The sequence below is a fragment of the Tamandua tetradactyla genome, chromosome 6, assembly GCF_023851605.1.
Source record: "Tamandua tetradactyla isolate mTamTet1 chromosome 6, mTamTet1.pri, whole genome shotgun sequence".
In the NCBI taxonomy this organism is placed as follows: Eukaryota; Metazoa; Chordata; class Mammalia; order Pilosa; family Myrmecophagidae; genus Tamandua; species Tamandua tetradactyla.
In genome coordinates, this window is record NC_135332.1 from 16611246 (window position 1) to 16627970 (window position 16725).

At 36.7% G+C, this 16725-nt stretch overlaps 1 protein-coding gene and 1 pseudogene across 4 annotated transcripts in view; one reads left to right on the plus strand and one right to left on the minus strand.

Moving 5' to 3' along the window:
* Window positions 1-16725, minus strand: part of RNF157 (ring finger protein 157) — a 148762-nt gene that overhangs the window by 40155 nt on the left and 91882 nt on the right. The gene's annotated exons all lie outside the window — the stretch shown is intronic.
* The window catches only part of LOC143685596 (NHP2-like protein 1), a 57847-nt pseudogene continuing 52452 nt past the window's right edge, over window positions 11331-16725 (plus strand).

Consider the following 16725-nt stretch of genomic DNA (forward strand, 5'->3'; position numbering starts at 1 on the left):
ACTTGGGAAGCAATTTAATCTATGGTATGTTCTCAGCATGACTGCTGCTAATTCACATGTATGAATGTGACCCTGAATAAAATACATTCAAACTGCCCTAAAAAATAAAAGTTAAAAAATACACTCAATTTAAATGGTTTGCCTTCAGATTACTCACTTTGTGGGTAGTATATAGCAACATTTTACTTTTCATTGATACGTTAAACATATATATATATATGTGCTTTTTAAAAATGATAGGTACTTTCTCTAATTACAAAGCAATATATGTTTAAGCAGAAAACCTGAAAAATGCAAAAAAATACCAATCAGCCATAATTTCACTACTCAGCAATACAATTATTAACACTGCATAATGTGTCCTAGTTCTCTTTTTCTTGGTATTTATCTACTTCTATATACTGTATCAAATTGTATATGTGATTTTAAAGTATCTTTTTCACTTAGCAAAATATAGTAACTATTTTTTTAAAGTATATGATTCTGACAACACAACTACATACCATAGAGATAACAGTTGCATACTTTAATCAATCAATTCCCTTTATTCAATCCTTTATTCAATGTTTTAAGTTGCTTTCTTTTTCTTTTTTTGCTGATGTAAATGTGATGACTATCTTTATACCTACATTTCTGCATGCTTGTTTGATTATTCCCTTACGGCAGATTCCTAGAAGTGTAATTACTGGATCAAAGGGTAAGGCTTTTAAACATATTTAATTTTTTATCAGGAATCAAACATGGCAGGCAAGAATTCTGCCTGCTGAGCTACCAACACACTGCACAAGACTTTTTTCTTTTAAAGTATATTTTGCCTAAATTGTTCTCCAGAAAGCTGAAACCAATTTTGCTCTCCTACTAACAGTGTATTAGGAAGGAGGCTGTTATATAGCAACTGAAATTCTAGTTCAGAATCCACCTGTGTCCTTTTCTCAACCACCTTCGCTCCATTTCCCTACCCCCTACTTTCTTAGGCTGTCATACTAAAGGAATTTAAACAATTTTAAAATAAGCTTAAGCAAAAGTAATTAGACAGGAAATTCTGACACAAATGCTAGTCTATCCTAAAGCCAAAATAAATGACTTTGGGATTAATTATTTTTTTTCTGGAGTAGTGAAGTTACTCATTTTCATTTACACAGAGAGACTTGGGATTTATTCAAAACTCCTGAGTTAAAAAATAAGTTCTTTCCCTCACTCTTCACCCTTTTTCCTCCCCACCCCCGCCTCAAAAAAAAAAAAAAAAAAAGAAAATTAAAAGGAAAGGAAAAGAGTAGCACTCTTGCCCTTCATTTTGGATCTTACATTTGATGGTAATTATGGCACTGAGTACAAGTTACCTAGCTCTCAAGGAAAGTTGTCAATGGAATCAACTGTTTCTCTAAGGATGATCCATTACCGTATAATAAATCTGCTTTTATACTTTAGGCTCTCTTAAAAAATAAAAAAAACAAAACAAATGAAAATCTGTTCAGGAAGTAATATAACTTATGTGCAGCTTAACTGAACACCATAGTACATGGAACCTTGAGTATAGCAAGAGATTTTGTAGGTTTGTCCAGTGTGATGCCCTGATAAATCCCAGAGTGATTTTAACAGTGAATAAAAACGTATTTGCAAAGTCCCCTTGGGGGAATGGTGAGAAAGAGGAAAAATTCAACTTCCCCAAGTGGAGAATTCCTGATATTCTCACAAGCAGTGGGGACAACCAAAGCAATAAGCCGAGCCCTCAATCTTGGGGTTTGTTCCTATGAAACTTATCCCCGCAAAGGCCAGGCTAAGCCTACTTAAAACTGGGCCTAAAAGTCACCCCCAAGAGAACCACTTTGGCTGCTCGGATGTGACCTCTCTCTCTCAGCCAGCACAGCAAGCAAATTCACTGTCCTCCCCTCTCTACATGGGACATGATTCCCAGGGGTGTAAACCTTCCTGGGAAACATGGGACAGAAATCCTACAATGAGCTGGGACTCAGCATCAAGGGATTAAGAAACCTTCTCTACCAAAAGGGGGAAGAGTGAGATGAGACAAAATAAAGTGTCAATGGTTGAGAGATTCCAGACAGAGTTGAGAGGTTATCCTGGAGGTTATTCTTATGCATTAAACAGATATCACCTTGTTAGTCAAGATGTAATGGAGAGGCTGGAGGGAAGTGCCTGAAAATGTAGAGCTGTGTTCCAATAGCAATGTTTCTTGATGATGATTGAATAATGATAGCTTTCACAATGTGACTGTGTGACTGTGTGAAAACCTTGTGTCTGATGCTCCTTTTATCTAACTTATGACAGACTAGTAAAACATACGGATTAAAAAATAAATAAATAAGAGAATTGAGAGGAGGACCAAGATGGCAGCTTAGTGAGGAGTGGGATTTAGTTCATCCTCCAGAGCAGCTAGTAAATAGCCAGGAACAGTACAGATGTGGCCGGGGCCACATCAGTGACTGGACATACAGCGTACCTCAGTCTGGACAAGTTGGACCAGCTGTGATCCCACCCAGAACCATGAGTCCCCAAGCCACAGCAGCCAGTGCCCCTACCCCACAGGCTGCTTCCCAGAGGGGAAAGGAAAGAGACTTTACTAGCAGCAGGGGCTGAGCTCTACCAAGCTCCAACTGTGGAATTAATTAACAAATTCTGACTATTGAAAATCAGCCTCCAGCTCAGCTGAATCTCCAGTAAAAGTGGAGGTTACTGGTTTTTGCCCCGGCACAGAGGGGGTAGGGATGACAGAAAAAGAAACACAAAAACAAACACAACAGAGGTTTTTTTTTTTTTGGATTTGAAAAGGTCTGGGCCCTGAAGGAAAGGAGGGGGCACACAGTATCCGGAGATACACAGAGCAACATACCAACTTAAGCTCTTGACTGCAAACCTGAGGAACGGGGGTCCTACTCTGAAAAGGATTTTTCTCTTTGTCTTTTGTGGCTGTGTTTCTATGGCTTGACTACTCTTTGGATACAGCTGCGAGGCTTCTAGGGCTCCAACTGTCCCAGGCATAGGCAGAATTTAGCTTCTTTGAGTGTTTTTCTGGAGCCAATGCCTTCCACAGGAGAGTGGAGGGGCCCAGCTCAGGTGGAACCCCTTCTCAAGGAATTCTGACCCCAGGGTCTGGAAAAAGGAAGCAATTAAAGCCAGCCTACAAAATCTCCTCTGTCTCCCCCATGCCCCAGCAGGGAGAGTCTGCTGAAGTTAAAAGTACCACACCTTATGCCAGTAGGACCTACAAGCAGACAAGCACCATATACTGGACAGGATAAGAAAATGCAGCATCCAGAGGCTTCATAGGAAAGCCTTTGAATCTGCTGGGTTTCACCCTCAGGGAAACTGATGCAGGTGAGTCTTTAGTCCTGAGAGGAGGCAAGTTTGGTCTGGGAAAATCTGTCTGGGGTCTATAATATCTAAGTAGACCCTCCTAAGGGGGGAAAAAGGCCCCATACAAGCAGAGCAAGAAACAAGAAAAAAAGAACTGAAAAATTCTGATCTGTTAAATAAAACCTAAGCTAGAGGTCCAGAATAAGCTGAACTGAATGTCAATGAACAGATAGACAACAAAGTTATCCAGCAAGAAAACCCTAGGTAAAAAAAGTGAAAATAATCTCCAGAATAAATTAATTAAGGTAATTAAATGCCTAGATGCCAGCAAAAATTAACGAACCATACTAGGAAAATTAAAGATATGGCCCAGTCAAAGGAATAAACCAACAATTCAAATGAGATGCAGGATTTGAAACAATTAATTCAGAATGTTCAAACAGACATGGAAAACCTCATCAAAAATAAAATCAATGAATTGAGGGAGGATATAAAAAAGGCAAGGGATAAACAAAAAGAAATCAAAAGTCTGAAAAAAAATCACAGAACTTATGGGAATGAAAGGCACAGTAGAAGAGATGAAAAAAACAATGGAAATCTACAATGTTAGATTTCAAGAGGCAGAAGATAGGATTAGTGAACTGGAGGACAGAACATGTGAAATCCGACAAGCAAACGAAAATAAAGGGAAAAGAATGGAAAAATATGAGCAGGGACTCAGGGAATTGAATGACAACATGAAGCGCATGAATGTACATGCTGTGGGTGTCCCAGAAGGAGAAGAGAAAGGAAAAGGAGGAGAAAACTAATGGAGGAAATTATCACTGAAAATTTCCCAACTCTTATGAAAGACTTAAAATTACAGATCCAAGAGGTGCAGTGTACCCCCAAACAGAATAGATCCAAATAGATGTACTCCAAGACACTACAAATCAGAATGTCAGATGTCAAAGAGGGAGAGAATCTTGAAAGCAGTAAAAGAAAAGCAATCCATCACATACAAGGGAAGTCAAATAAGACTATGCGTAGATTTCTCAGCAGAAACCATGGAGGTGAGAAGACAGTGAGATGATATATTTAAATTACTAAAAGAGAAAAACTGCCAACCAAGAATTCTATATCCAGCAAAATTGTCCTTCAAAAACGAGGGAGAAATTAAAACACTTTCAGACAAAAAAATCACCGAGAAAATTTGTGACCAAGAGACTGGCTCTGCAAGAAATACTAAAGGGAGCACTAGAGACAGATATGAAAAGACAGGTGAGAGAGGTGTTAAGAAGAATGTAGAAATGACTATCAGTAAAGGTAAAAAGAAGAAAAATTAGATATGACAAATAAAATCCAAAAGACAAAATGGTAGAAGAAAGTACTGTCCATACAGTAATAAGACTAAATGCTAATGGATTAAACTCCCCAATCAAAAGACACAGACTGGCAGAACGGATTAAAAACCAGGACCTATCTATATGCTGTCTACAGGAAATGCATCTTAGACCCAAGGATAAACATAGGTTCAAAGTGAAGGTTGGAAAAAGATATTTAGTGCAAATAACAATCAGAAAAGAGCAGGGGTAGCTACAGTGTACCCCCAAACAGAATAGATCCAAATAGATGTACTTGAATCTATTAGACTTCAAATGTAAAACAGTTAAAAGAGACAAAGAAGGACACTATGTATTAATAAAAGGAACAATTCAACAAGAAGACATAACGATCATAAATATTTATGCACTGAGCAAGAATGCTCCAAAATACTTGAGGAAAACACCGAAAAGAGAAACAGACATATCTACCATAATAGCTGGAGACATCAATTCCCTACTCTCATCAATGGACAGAACATCTAGACAGAGGTTCAATAAAGAAACAGAGAATTTGAATAATACAATAAATGAGCTAGACTTAACAGACATTTATAGAATGTTACACCCCACAAGAGCAGGATATACCTTTTTCTCAAGTGCTCATGGATCATTCTCAAAGATAGACCATATGTTGGGTCACAAAGCAAGTCTCAATAAATTCAAAAAGATTAAAATCATACAAAACACTTTCTCAGATCATAAAGGGGTGAAGTTGGAAATCAATAATAGGCAGAGTGCCAGAATATTCACAAATATATGGGAGGCTCAACAACACACTCCTAAACAGCTAGTGAGTCAAGAAAGAAATTACAAGAGAAATCAGTAAATATCTCAAGGCAAATGAAAATGAAAACACATCATATCAAAACTTATGGGATGCAGCTAAGAGGGAAATTTATTGCCCCAAATGCCTATATCAAAAAATGAGAAAGGGCAAAAATCGAGGCATTAACTGTCCACTTGGAAGAAGTAGAGAAAGAACAGCAAGCTAACCACAAAGCAAGCAAAAGGAAAGAAATAATGAAGATAAGAGCAGAAATAAATGAAATTGCGAATATGAAAACAATTGAGAAAATCAACAAATCCAGAAGCTGGTTCTATGAGAAAATCAATAAGACTGATGGACCCTTAGCAAGACTGACAAAAAGAAGAAGAGAGAGGATGCAAATAAATAAGATCAGAAATGGAAGAGGAGACATAACCACTGACCCCACAGAAATAAAGGAAGTAATGACAGGATACTATGAACTACTTTATGCTAATAAACATGACAATGTAGATGGAATGGACAACTTTCTAGAAAGGCATGAACAACCAACTTTGACTTGAGAAGAAATAGACAATCTCAACAAACCAATCACAAGTAAAGAAATTGAATCAGTCATTAAGAAGCTCCCCAAAAAGAAAAGTCCAGGACCAGATGGCTTCACAGGTGAATTCTACCAAACATTCCAGAAAGAATTAGTACCAATCCTGCTCAAACTCTTCAAAAAAATTGAAGTGGAGGGAAAGCTACCTAATTCATTCTATGAAGCCAACATCACCCTCATACCAAAGCCAGACAAAGATATTACAAAAAAAGAAAACTACAGACCAATCTCTCTAATTCATACAGATGCAAAAATCCTCCACAAAATTCTAGCAAATTGAATCCAGCAACATATTAAAAGAATCATATATCATGACCAAGTAGATTCACCCCAGGTATGCAAGGATGGTTCAACATAAGAAAATCAATTAATGTAATACACCATATCAACAAATCAAAGCAGAAAAATCACATGATCATCTCAATTGATGCAGAACAGTCATTTGACAAAATTCAACATCCTTTCCTGTTGAAACACTTCAAGGGATAGGAATAGAAGGGAACTTCCTCAAAATGATAAAGGAAATATATGAAAAACGCACAGCTAACTTCATCCTCAATGGGGAAAACTTGAAAAGTTTCCCCCTAAGATCAGGAACAAGGCAAGGATGTCCACTATCACCACTGTTATTCAACATTGTGTTGGAAGTTCTAGACAGGGCAATTAGACAAGAAAAAGAAATACAAGGCATCAAAATTGGAAAGGAAGAAGTAAAATTCTCACTGTTTGCAGATGATATGATACTATATGTTGAAAACCCCGAAAAAATTCACAGCAAAACTACTAGAGCTAATAAATGAGTACAGCAAAGTGGCAGGTTACAAGATCAACACTTAAAAATCTGTAGTGTTTCTATACACTAGTAATGAACAATCTGAGGGGGAAATCAAGAAAAGAATTCCATTTACAATTGCAACCAAAAGAATAAAATATTTAGGAATAAATTTAACTAAAGAGACAAAAGAACCATACAAATAAAACTACAAGAAATTGCTAAAATAAATCACAGAAGACCTAAATAGATGGAAGGGCATACCGTGTTCATGGATTGGAAGACTAAATATAGTTAAGATGTCAATTCTACCTAAACTGATTTACAGATTCAATGCAATACCAATTAAAATCCCAACAACCTACTTTTCAGAAATAGAAAAACCAATAACTAAATTTATCTGGAAGGGCAGGGTGCCCTGAATAGCTAAAAGTATCCTGAGAAAAAAAATGAAGTCAGAGATCTCATGCTACCTGACTTTAAGGTATATTATGAAGCTACAGTGGTCAACATAGCATGGTACTGGCATAAAGATAGATATACTGACCAATGGAATAGAATAGAGTGTTCAGAGATAGAACCTCTCATCTATGGACAATATATCTTTGATAAGACAGTCAAGCCAACTCACCTGGGACAGAGCAGTTTCTTCAATAAATGGTGCCTAGAGAATTGGATATCCATATGCAAAAGAATGAAAGAAGACCCATATCTCACACCCTATACAAAAATTAACTCAAAATGGATCAAAGACCTAAACATTAGATCTAAGACCATAAAACTGTTAGAAAAAAATGTAGGGATATATCTCATAAATCTTATACTAGGAGGTGGTTTCCTAGACCTTACAGCCAAAGCAAGAGCACTGAAGAAAGAAAGAAAGAAATGGGAACTCCTCAAAATTAAACACTTTTGCACATCAAAGAACTTCGTTAAGAAAGTAAAAAGACAGCCTATACAATGGGAAACAATATTTGAAAATGATATATCAGATAAAGGTCTAGTGTCCAGAATTTATAAAGAGATTGTTCAATTCAACAACAAAAAGACAGCCAACCCAATTACAAAATGGGAAAAAGACTTGAACAGACACTTCTCAGAAGAGGAAATACAAATGGCCAAAAGGCACATGAAATGATGCTCAACTTCCTTGGCCATTAGAGAAATGCACATCAAAACCACAATGAGATATCATCTCACACCCACCAGAATGGCCATTATCAACAAAACAGAAAATGACAAATGCTGGAGACATGTGGAGAAAGAGGCACACTTATCCACTGTTGGTGGGAATGTCAAATGGTACAACTGCTGTGGAAGGCAGTTTAGCAGTTCTTCAAAAAGCTAAATATAGAATTGTCATATGACCCGGTAATACCATTGCTAGGTATCTACTCAGAGGACATGAGGGCAAGGACGCAAACGGAAATTTGCACACCTATGTTTATAGCAGCATTATTTACAATTGCGAAGAGATGGAAACATACAAAATGTCCATCAACAGACGAGTGGCTAAACAAAGTGTGGTATATACATACGATGGACTATTATGCAGCCGTAAGACAGAATAAAGTTATGAAGTATGTAACAACATGGGTGGATCTTAAGGACATTATGCTGAGTGAAATTAGCCAGAAACAAAAAGACAAATACTGTATGGTCTCACTGATATGAACTGACATTAGTGAATAAACTTGGAGAATTTCATTGGTAACAGAGACCATCAGGAGGTAGAAATAGGGTAAGATATTGGGTAATTGGAGCTGAAGGGATACAGATTGTGCAAAAGGACTGAATGTAAAAACTCAGAAATGGACAGCACAATACTACCTAACTGTAATACAATTATGTAAAAACACTGAATGAAGCTGCATGTGAGAATGATAGAGGGAGGAGGGCTGGGGGCACAAATGAAATCAGAAAGAAAGATAAGATGACAAAGACTGAGATGATATAATCTAGGAATGCCTAGAGTGTATAATGATAGTGACTAAATGTACAAATTTTAAAAATGTTTTTGCATGAGAAAGAACAAAGGAATGCCATTACTACAGGGTGCTGAAAATAGACGGTAATTAACATTTTAAAATTTTACCTTATGTGTGAGTCTAAAGCAAAAAATGTTTATTTGGTACAAATTTATATTTTGACTAGTGCATTTCTTAATATAACTTATGTAGACAGCTTAATTGAACATCATAAGTACCTGGAACCTTGAGTAGGACATGACGTTTTGTTGGTTTGTCCAGAGTGATGCCCTGATAAATCCAAGAGTGATTTGAACAGTGAATAAAAAAGTGTTTGCAAAGTCCCCTTTGGGGAATGCTGAGAACGGGGGAAAATTCAACTTCCCCAAGTTGAATTCTTGATTCACAAGAATTCAGGACAATCAAAGCTATAGGGTGAGCCCCCTATCTTGGGGTTTGTTTATATGAAACTTAACCCCACAAAGGACAGGTCAAGCCTACTTAAAATCAGGCCTAAGAGTCACCCCCAAGAGAACCTCTTTTGTTGCTCAGATGTGACCTCTCTCTCTCTCCAGCCAACACAACAAGAAAACTCACCACCCTCCCCCTGTCTACATGGAACATGACTCCCAGGGGTGTGGAACTTCCTGGCAACGTGGGACAGAAATCCTGGAATGAGCTGAGACTCAGCATCAAGGGATTGAGAAAAACCCTAGAATGAGCTGAGATGCAACATCAAGGGATTGAGAAAACCTTCTTGATCAAAAGGGGGAAGAGTGAAATGAGACAAATTAAGTGTCAGTGGCTGAGAGATTCCAAACAGAGTCGAGAGCTATCCTGGATGTTATTTTTACGCATTAAATAGATATCACCTTTGTTAGTCAAGATACAATGGAGAGGCTGGAGGGAACTTCCTGAAAATGTGGAGCTGTGTTCCAGTAGCCATGTTTCTTGAAGATGATTGTATAATGATATAACTTTCACAATATGACTGTGTGATTGTGAAAACCTTGTGTCTGATGCTCCTTTTATCTACCTTATCAACAGACTAGTAAAACATATGAACTAAAGATGAATAATAGGGGGAACAAATGTTAAAATAAATTTAGATTGAAATGCTAGTGATCAGTGAAAGGGGGTATAAGGGGTATGGTATGAATGAATTTTTTTCTGTTTTCTTTTTCTGAATTGATGCAAATGTTCCAAGAAATGGTCATGATGATCAATAGGCAACTATGTGATGATATTGTGAATTATGGATTATATATGTAGAATGGAATGATCATATGTTAAGAATGTTTGTTTGTTGTTATATTTTTTTAAAATTTAAAAATTAATAAAAAAAAATAGGCCTAAGAGTCACCCCCAAGAGAACTTCTTTTGTTGCTCAGATGTGACCTCTCTCTCTCAACCAACAGGACAAGCACACTCACTGCCCTCCCCATCTCTACATGGGACATAACTCCCAGGGGTATGGACCTTCCTGACAACATGAGACAGAAATCCTAGAATGAGCTGGGACTCAGCATCAAGGGATTGAGAAAACCTTCTTGACCGAAAGGGGGAAGAGAGAAATGAGGCAAAATTAAGTGTCAATGAGAGATTCCAAACAGTCGAGAGGTTATACTGGAGGTTTTTCTTACACATTAAATAGATATCACCTTTTCAGTTAAGGGGTAATGGAGAGGCTGGAGGGAAGTGCCTGAAAATGTAGAGCTGTGTTCCAGTAGCCATATTTCTTGAAGATGATTGTATAAGGATATAGCTTTCACAATGTGACTGTGTGATTGTGAAAACCTGTGTCTGATGCTTCTTTTATCTACCTTACGGACAGATGAATAAAACATATGGATTAAAAATAAATAAATAATACAGAAAAAAAAGGTAAAATAAATTTAGTAGATTGAAATGCTAGCGATCAATATACAACTATGTGATGATATCGTGAGTTACCGATTATATATGTAGAACGGAATGATCATATGGTAAAAATATTTGTGTTTGTATGTTGGTATGTTTAATAAAGAAAAAAAAGTCTGTTCAGGAAAGTCTAATCTTGTTTTGGGCTCCCACCTACCAAAATTTCCTTGTTAGTGGTATTTCATTCATCCAATCAGAGTATATATGCGATGCTCAGTGCTAGGTATAAGGAAAGACTTAAAAGCAGAAAAACTAAGGTCCTGTTCTTTCAGGAACCTGCACTGTGAGGCAGATGAGATAGTTAAACAAATAATATGGGAAATGGAAAAATGAAACAAAAGAGGAAAAAATAAAGGAAGTGATCACTCTGCCTGAGGTAATTGGAAGGCTTCATGGAAGAAGTGACATCTGCCTTGGTATCTTGAAGAATAAAGGGAATTTGTAAACTCAGAGATGACAGGGAAGATAGAGGAAACAGTAAGAGTAGAGGCAAATTTTAAAAAGTATTTCTCTGTCCTCAAAGCCATCTCCTCTTCCTTTCTGCATCAGTTTAGCTCATCATTACTAAGTTGTTTGTTTCTCACTGATCTTTTTATAAAATTACCATTTATTGAGTGCTTGCGATATGCCAGGTATGATGTCAGACCCTTTACATACTTTATCTTATTTATTCCTTAGAATAATCCTGGAGGTAGGAATGGTTATTCTCATTTTGCGAATGAGGAAATCACAGTAGTAAGAGGTTCAATAATTTGCCCCAAGTCCTAGAAGTAATAGGGAACAGAGTTGAGGTTTGAACACATTCTACTCTATCTTTCCCTAAGATGCTCCCGAACACAGCTTCTAAGTCTGGAGAAGATGTTTCCAAGGATTAAAGTGCTGGTTATTACAAGAACTGAAAACACAAATCCCCATCTTTGCTCATTCTTTTTTCATTACAGTACTTATCAAGACATTGATGACCTATCTTGCTTGCCTATAATATCTTCCTGATACACTGATATTACAGAACAAGCACCATTACTAAGTTATAATTAAGGCAAAAGATGCGTCTTATTTCAACTTAAAACCAAAGATCTCATTCATATGCTAACAGGTGAATGTGAAACCAAAAGCAAAGTAACGTCTTTGGACTGAAGAAGATGAAACTCAGGTCAGGTTCATGACCAAGTGCTTTTAGGAAGTACTCCCTGTGCCCACGCCATGTGCCACAGAATCGTTTTCTCAGTTCACAGCCACAGAGTTTCTACTTCCTTTCTGTCATTTTCTCTGCCCTAAGTATACTGAGTTAAGAATAAGTGGTACAAGGAAGACCAGACGAAGTTTTTTCTCTTCAATGTGAATGCCTTGGCACGACTACACCAATAAATGGGAAAAAGCAGCCTTTTCTACCTTTGCATGATATGCCCCCAGGTCTACAGACCAAGGAAGGTTGACAGACCTTCTGCAAGGTATACCCTGACTTCTTTCATCAAACTCAGCATGGGCTTACAGAATACCTTCCTGTTTCCCAGGCATCGTTCTAGTGTGAATACTGTCAATCTTACAAAGGATACCTAAATGCAGGGTCTGGAATTCTATTTCATTTTGTATCATGAAGACAGGTTTTAGGTAAAGACTAATGGACAAAGAATGAAATCCAGTCTGCTTAGGGATTTATCAACCAAATCTTCTGAGTCAGAACCTTTATGACTGAGAAGTAAGGCTCAAGTCTCCTCAGTCTATTAATCTCACCAGCAAATGCTTCAATGAAAGCCCTCGTAAGGGCTTTCTTGGCTTTCTTTAAAGCCTGTTTAAATAACTTTGGGTTAACTGTTGCAATTATAGCTTGCCAATGCACATCTGTGAAAAAAGAGAATGTAGGGCATCACGCCAGGTTCTCTAGATATATTCTCATTTAATATTCTTAGCACTAACAGATGTGTCTGCCACTGCCACTAGATTATAAGATCCTTGAGGACAGACAATCTGGCACATAGGAGGCACTCAAAAATATGTTGTGACTGAATAACTGAAGAATAGCAATATTAATATCTTCATTTTGAAGGTACATAAACTGAGACTCAAAACATAAATGTAATTCTCCAAGGTCCCAGGGCTCATAAGTAGGCAAATCAAGCTTTGAATCCATGCACATCTGAATTTGGAAGTCATGCTCTTTCTGTTATAATTACCTTGACAGGGTGAGTTAACAGGTTGTTTTGATCCTAGAAGTGCTCTAGAAACCTGAGCTGAGTGCGGGTAGTCTGAAAGTTATATGATCACTGAAAACAGTACTGAACCCTGTTCAGATTCTGAAAGCTAGTGGGAACTGGATTATAACCTTGTGCTGAGGTAGCAGTTCCTACAAAAGCACACCTAAAGCCATGCTCTTTTTAAATGTTAACAGAAGTATCTAATATTTTTCAGAGGAAAACTTTCTTGGAGCACCACATGGCAAAATCCTTTTGTCTGTAAGATCTAACAGCACCTACGAAAGACACAGATGTTTGTTTAGGGTATGATGACATCAGGAAAACAACAGCCAGTAACCAGAGAAGCAGTGGATATGTTAGTTGCTGTCCCCTTTCTGCCCCAAGTGCTCAAACACTACTGATAGATGTTTCTAAAGCACAGAGATTTCTCCTCTAAAATTATTTTCAAGAGTGAAGACATTTACCCAAACATTTACCACTCTCATTTAGTACCTACTATGTACTGGATATATGCTAGGAATGGGATACAATGATGAACCAAGCAAACCTCTTATTTCCACCTGCAGAGAACCATGACAGAGCTTGCATCTGGTACACTGCATATTGTGTTCAGCACCCTCTCGGGCCTGACCTGTTTGCATCTACTAAAAGAAGCCCAATTCTCAGAATAAATCCCAAATACCTCAAGTCCAGGATGGACTTAAATACCAGGAAGGGAATAAAATACCAGCTCAGCTAGATGAACTCTTTCAATGAGCCTCAAGGGTCTGCCCTTCAAGACTGTGTATATAAAAGAGCAAGCTCTTTGGCCTTTTATTCTTGTTTCCATCAGTTTCCTTTTATATCAAAGTGCCACCTGATGACCAAACGTGGAACTGTCACAGTTTAGACCGTGATCTAAATACCTGAATGGAAGCATATATATATATATATATATATATGTGTGTGTGTTTTTATATCTATATCTATAACTGAATGGAAATGATATATGTGCCTAAGTCAGTATATATATATATACATGTATTTATCTCCTAGATTTTTTTTTTTTTTTACCATTCTGAAATCAAATATTTTGTTAAACTACCCACACCTGCCTTACATTTTTGGTACAGAAAATATGGTACAGTGCATATAAGATAGCAGAAAACCTTATTCCAGCTGAAAACTACTGAGCAATTCCAAGTAGTCCATAAAAAGCACAAAAATTCATTAAGAAATATAGCTTCCATAAAAATATTTTTAAAAAGTAAATAATTTGCTTTCACTTGCTGCTAGATTGAGGCTCGATCACATGCACAGAACATAGTAGATAAGTAGAAACTATGATACTGTCCTTGTCAACTCTAAGGTAAAGAAAGTATGGGCATCACTTACTTCTACTGGTTAGTGTGTACATAGGTAGGTATTTTTTTTTTTTTGAATACTTCATGTAAATCATAATGCTCTGGATTTCTTCAGTTATAATAAACAAAGACCTATGTTAAGAGATGGGTCAGCATTATTAAACATAGTTAACATTTCAGGCAACTAGAAATAATTAAAGGTGTCAAGATAAAGCACTGAGGAAATACATCTGTTTACGACCACGCAGGGAGGCAGTGACAAAGTCTTCATCTGATTCCCTGTCCGCTACTTGCCAGTTAGCCTCTAAAGTCACTGTTTCTCAAACTGGAGATCCCAAAGCCCTGACTCTAGTGTTCAGATTCACCTAGTCTGGGGTGGGGACCAGGACTCTGCATTGATAATAAACATCCCAAGTGATTCGGATGCAAAATCAGAGCCCACACTGAGAAAAAAAATGCCTCATCACACACAAATACATTTGCATAAAGTTTTCTTTTATCAGATTAAAAAATCTTTGTAACGGATATCTATAAGAAAGAATGAAGTCCTGATGCATATGACAACATGGATGAAACTTGAGGACATTATGCCGACTGAAACAAGTCAGATACAAAGGACAAACGTTGGGTGGGCCACAGTGGCTCATTGGCAGAGTTCTAGCCTGCCATGCCAGAGACCTGGGTTCGATTCCTGGTGCCTGACCCATGCAAAAAAAGGAAAAAAAAGAACGTTGTATGATCTCACTGATATGAACTAATTATATAAGAAGCAAATTAGAGTTAGAATCTATAATATAGTTTATCAAGGGATAAAATGGGGTAAAGAATGAGAAGCTGATGCTTAATTTGTGCAGAATTTCTATTAGGTTGGCTGTAAATGTTTGGAAATGGATAGTGATGATGGTAGCATGTTATTGTTGAATGTAATTAACAGTACTGAATTATGTTTGTGAATGTGGTTGAAACGGGATATTTTGGGTCATGTATGTCACTAGAAGGAAATTTAGAAGATAAAACATGGGAGCATAAAACAAAGTGAAAGCTGTTGTGAATGACGGACTATGATTAACAATACAAATATAAGAATGTTTTTCATGAATTATAACTAACGTATGACACTATTACAAGTTGTTAATAATAGGGTGGTATATGAGAAAACATATGCCTAACATAAACTGTGGAGTACAGTTAACAGTAATATTTTAATATTTTTTCATCTGTACAAATGTACCACACTAACGCAAAGTGACAACAATGAGGGGGTGGTATATGAGAATGTGGTATTTTTTACATGACTTTTCTGTAAACTGACAACTTTTATAATTAAAAACAAAAGCTCAACAATTAAAAAAAAGCATTATACTAAGTAAAAGAAACCCAGACACAAAGTATTGTATTCAATGATTCCATTTACGTAAGGTATAAGTATAAACAAATCTATAGAGAAAGATTTATGTAGGGCTGGGGAAGGATAGAGGGTTCGAGAGGTGACTGCTAAAGGTATGGATTTTTCTTTTTGGAGTAATGAAAACGTTTTAAAATTGATTGTGGTGATGCATAGCTCAACTCTTGTGATTTACTAAAAGCCAATGACTGTATACTTTGGATGGATTGTATGGTATGTGAATATATTTCCATAAAACTGTTTTTTTAAAAATGGGACTCAGCTATGTATACTGTTTTACATTTTACTTTTTTCACTTAATGATTCATCTTTCTAATGAGATCAACCTCATTATTTTTTTTCTTTTTCTTCTGAAATAATTTTAGGCTTACATAAAAGTTGTGAAAAAGAGTAGAGTATATAGGCTCACGCCAGCTACTACTAATGTTTAACATCTTATATAAATATAGAGTAATTATTGACACCAGTAAATTAATATTGATTAGCATTATTAACTAATTTACAGACCTTATTTTAATTTCACCAGTTTTCCCCACTAATGTCCTTTGGCCCAGAATTCATTACAGGATCTCACGTTGCACTTTTTTCCAAAGTTGTATAATAAAAGTTTTCAAACATACAGGAAAGTTGAAAGAATTTTACAGTGGTTACTCAAAACACCAGATAGGTTGTACCACTAACAATGTACTAATACTTGTTTTATCATGCATCTATTTATCTATCTAGTCATCAGTCTTTTTTTTGTTTTGAAAGAAATTATTTACATTTCTAGTGTTAATCAGTGTGACACGTAGGTCTATACAACCCCTTTCAATCATGTCCACCTTCAGTATGGTAATATTACTTATTGACTCACAAATGAGCTGCCTTCACTTCTATCTATTCCCTTAGATTTACGTTCAACCTCATTAGCTAACTGTTCACCCATCTCTAGCGTCTACGTTATCTCTAAGACCCCTATATTCTGTATTATAAGCCTCTGATTTTATCTTTACCATGGTCATAAAAGTGAAATCATACAGTATCTATCCCTTTGTGTTGGGCTTATTTCACTCAGCAGTATGTCCTCAAGGCTTA